We start from the raw sequence: 4,986 nt of genomic DNA, 5'->3' as shown, positions 1-4,986 counted from the left end.
CACTTTGTCGCTGACCCATAGAATGAGATTGCTTTGCATCTTTACATGAATAATCTGTCGAAACGTTTCTGACAAGCGAGAGAGCAATACTTCCTCTTAAAAACGACACAATGCACGACGACGCTTTGACTGTCTATTATTTTCATTATTTACCAGTTTGTAACATTGTGAGTAGTAGAAGAAAGGATCATTGCTTCGAAGCAATCAGAGAGGAGTGCTATAATATTGTTACATAAATATATTGCGCTGTCTGAAACTAAAATTCATTGTTCCGCCAGGAACAAATACTACGTGAATGAAATTCGAATGGACGCAAATCGAAATTCAGGATAAACTAGTATAACTTGTTTCGTGCTTGAGATCCGTGTACTTATAGATTGGATTTACACGTAGCAATATGAATTGTTTATAACTGTGTATAAGTACACGTACCTCTTATACCTACGGTATACTATGTCGGTTGGGCCTTAAATTAGGGCCCCTATTATTATTCTACGGCATTCGCTTGATTGTTGAATTAGTAATGTACTTTAAAGGGCCGCTACAATAATGTCCAGCAGTGGACTGCAACTGGCTGATAATGACCTAGCCAGCAAGCATGGTCGCGCGATAAATTATAAAACCTAAGGCCGTCCCTATTGCACTCACAAATAGTGCGGTAGGGACCGCCTGATGTTTTATCATTTATCGCGCGACCATGCTTGCCTGGCTAGTCTAGTAGGTATATGCAGGTAAACATAGTTTGCCCCGTTATGCACCTTTAAATAGTGATAGGCTATTACTTGCCAGCATCGACATTGTTTCGTTTTCTCATTCCGATCGTCCTTTGTCCCACCGAGCGCCATCATACGGCCCAATCAAGTAAGAAATTGATAATCCCCCAACTAGTAAGGCGGCGGAATTGAAAAAAGTCGTCTAGTTTTGAAGTTGATGTGACTGGAGAGTATACTGCTGACAAGTGGTATCGTTGTGAGCGGTAGACTTTACTGAGTACGAAATAATGACTTGTCGCATTCTCAGACTGTGGGGGGGTTAACTATGACGTCACAAAGATCGCGGTCCCGGGTTTCAATTTTTTGCCAATTTGTCTAGAACCCTTTATCCAAATTTGAAAAGTGAGGTGTCGATTGAAAGCGTATAACATGCTGATTAAGATTTCTTATATCTGAAATGTATAGTTTTGTTAGTTATTTTTTAATTAACAATAATGAAAAAAATACTTTTTTTTTACTCTCTTTTTTGATTTTTGTGACTCAAAAAGGCAATGAAAACGGCCACTTAGCTAAAAAATATGTTGTATAAATCATTTAGCTACATTATTAAGCTATATGTTGCTTTTAAAATTTCTACGATCGGATAATAAATAAGCAAACTACAAGAACATACCTGTAGGCGGGGAGTACCGCTTGACACGCGTTCCCATACATTCGGCGTCTACCAAATTACACCTCGCGCAAAATTCGTTTCAAGCAGATATACCTCTAATCTGATTAATCGTAACCTATCAATATTGGTATCATTTGAAAGTACAATTAAAGTCCTTTAAGAAACAATGTCAACAATTTTCTTAAAATCAATAATCGCCAGTCTACGGTGGTTACAAAGAAAAAAAGCGGGGATGCAATTTGACTGGTTCCCTAGGTTTGATACCCTAGACGAGTTTAAAAGGGGAGGTAAAGGTGACATATGGGTTGTTCTCTGGCCTGAAAGCTACACAGAGGGCCAGGGGAGGAAAAACTAGGGTTTAAGTATAGTTTTAAGTTATTTTTTCTTTTATTTGTTGATTTTATTGTGTTTAATTTTTTTGTAATTTTATCAAGAATACACGCTGGTTTCTTTTTGTGAAAATGCCCTTTTTTATGAGAAATGCGATGAATTTCATGGCATTTTCCGATAGAGACTAAAATTAACTTTCAAATAAGGCCACATAGTCATACTTTTACTTATATAATATTAGGGGTAATAGCCCCGGCGAAGTAGTGCAAGCGGGACAGCAGTGTAGCAATCCATAGACTTGACTTCACTGGTTCCTCAGTGCCACACATAGTCTTACGAGGCGGCCTGCGTGCCCTGCTCTCTAATATGTGGGTCAATACTGCTTCAACGCAAACGATTGAGATGTGTGATTTTTTTGACACTGAGTGTAAAGTGTAAAAAACCGCACCTCTAAGTCGTTTGAGTTCAAACGGTATTACTTGGTATTACCCTTAATATTATATAAGTAAAAGTTTGATTTGACTATGTGGCCTTATTTGAAAGTTAATTTTAGTCTCTATCGGAAAATGCCATAAAATTCATCAGATTTCTCATAAAAAAGGGAATTTTCAGCAAAAGAAATCAACTTGTATCCTTGATACAATTACAAAAAAATTAAACACAATAAAATCAACAAATAAAAGAAAAAATAACTTAAAACTAAACTTAAACCCTAGTTTTTTCTCCCCTTACCCTCTGTGTAGCTTTTAGGCCAGAGAACAACCCATATGTCACCTTTACCTCCCCTTTTAAACTCGTCTAGGGTATCAAACCTAGGAAACCGGTCAAATTGCATAACCACTTTTTTCCTTTGTAACCACCGTAGACTGGCGATTATTGATTTTAAGAAAATGGTTGACATTGTTTCTTAAAGGACTTTAATTGTACTTTAAAATGATACCAATATTGATAGGTTACGATGAATAAGATTAGAGGTATATCTGCTTGAAACGAATTTTGCGCGAGGTGTAATTTGGTACACGCCGAATGTATGGGAACTCGTGTCAAGCGGTACTCCCCGCCTACAGGTATGTTCTTGTAGTTTGCTTATTTATTATCCGATCGTAGAAATTTAAAAAGCAACCGATAGCTTAATAATGTAGTTAAATGATTTACATAACATATTTTTTAGCTAAGTGGCCGTTTTCATTGCCTTTTTGTGTCACAAAAATCAAAAAAGAGAGTAAAAAAAAAAGTATTTTTTGCATTATTGTTAATTAAAAAATAACTAACAAAACTATACTTTTCACATTTAAGAAATCTTAATCAGCATGTTATACGCTTTCAATCGACACCTCATTTTTCAAAATTGGATAAGGGGTTCTAGACAAATTGGCAAAAAATTGAAACCCGGGACCGCGATCTTTGTGACGTCATAGTTAACCCCCCCACAGTCTGAGAATGTGACAAGTCATTATTTCGTACTCAGCAAAGTCTACCGATCACAACGATACCACTTATCAGCAGTATACTCTCCAGTCACATCAACTTTTTCCGAGACCCTCTCGCCGCTCTACTAAACGTCCTCCCTTTACAGAAGCTGTTGCCCCAGATAAGCTCCTAAGGATGTGATTGAATGCTCCCTAGTGCAGAAAATTTGCGGTAAAATACGCCTGCTTTACTTTTTCGGCGGTTTAATAGTTTACTAAACACTTAAATATTAAAATATGGAAAGAAGTCGACTGAAGTTTAATAAAGTGAAATATTAGAGCGTGTAAAAAGAACGGGAATACGACGAACTTAGTCAAAGTGACTTTATACCACTCAGTGATCGCTTTTTCATTGATAATAAAACTTTGCCGTTTTCTGCTTAACTAGACTACGGTCTTATTTTATCTCACTGGAAGTCTTCAGAGTGCCTTAGGGCATCAACAATCAACAAGAGGCCTTTAAAGACTATATAAAGTGGTGTAATTAAAAGAGCTGAGAAAATTACGAAACAGCTTCTAATTAGTTCTCTGTGAGCCAGGCGTCAAATACAAGAACAGACGCTTCGACGAACACTTCCTTACGAGCGAGCCCTTTGTAACAACACTCTTTATATTAACGAATGTTCACTAAATAACAACATAGTAACGCTTTAAATTTTTAAATTACTTAGTATTAAAAGGTGGATTATATAAATTCTATTAGGATATTCATAAATAATTCATTTACACAGCTCATCTATCCTTCAGAATATTTTGAGTTTATATTAATTGTTATCAAAGAATCAAATCAAAGAATAGTTATTTTCAAGCAAAACTAAAGAACAACATTATGGTGCTGTTGCATTCGTTATACGAAAAAGTTTTAAACCTGTGTCGAGAGATGGCAGTCTATGCACCATGACTTCACAATAATACACATTTTACTTTGACAGTCATTCTCTATATTTTAGATCTTCTTTGGTTATACCTAAGCATGTTAGACGTCGTCGGGCGATCTATAATAAGCTCAATAACAAAATACAAGTGTTATGTAAATGTACTTGGTCCTTACTAATATACCTACAACACCTACGTAAAAGAATTTTCTAATAATCAGTATACTGTGGGGTCCTGTCGTCTAACGAGAAATATAATTAGTTGGCTATTGGCATCACTCGTGTTATTTCCGAACGACATCTTATTAAGTAATAATAGTTATTAGAGGTTCATTATTTTATTTTCTGCTTTGATGTCTGATTAATATGAGTTTTCTTACATGTTTATAATGATCTTCATAGATACAGCGAGACAGTTAGGTAAAAGTTTAGTAAGGCTATCTATAAGTTTATCTAACTTAAGAAGTAGGTATGTAACCAAATATTCAAGGAAACCCAGGAAACCCCGAATTTTGGAAAGGAATAAAAACTTGACGCGAAGCGTGAAAGCTTATACGACAGAAGATATGACCTCGTGGGGTTTAATAACTGAAATATAATAAGTACACGGATTAATAGTTCGCTACGCTAATCAAGTCTCTCGGCTATCACAAACTAAAAATTATATTTCGATCACGCATTCATAGTAGCAGTTTAAGATTAGAATTAAACACGTTTTCTTGATTTTATTTTTTATCGTGCTAGTTCAATTTTTCTTAGAGTTTGTCTTTGGAAATAATGCAATGGACTTTAATAAAACTTCTTACTTTTTGTTTTATTGCTAATTACGACACTTTACAGAGATAAAGCTTTATAGTATAAGCAACAAAGCTTGTACAGTTTACGACCTGTCGAAACCGTGGCAGTTCAAGATATGGGTTTATTAT

Source organism: Leguminivora glycinivorella, chromosome 2 (assembly GCF_023078275.1).
Source record: "Leguminivora glycinivorella isolate SPB_JAAS2020 chromosome 2, LegGlyc_1.1, whole genome shotgun sequence".
NCBI classification, from domain to species: Eukaryota; Metazoa; Arthropoda; class Insecta; order Lepidoptera; family Tortricidae; genus Leguminivora; species Leguminivora glycinivorella.
This window is presented reverse-complemented; position numbering follows the sequence as displayed.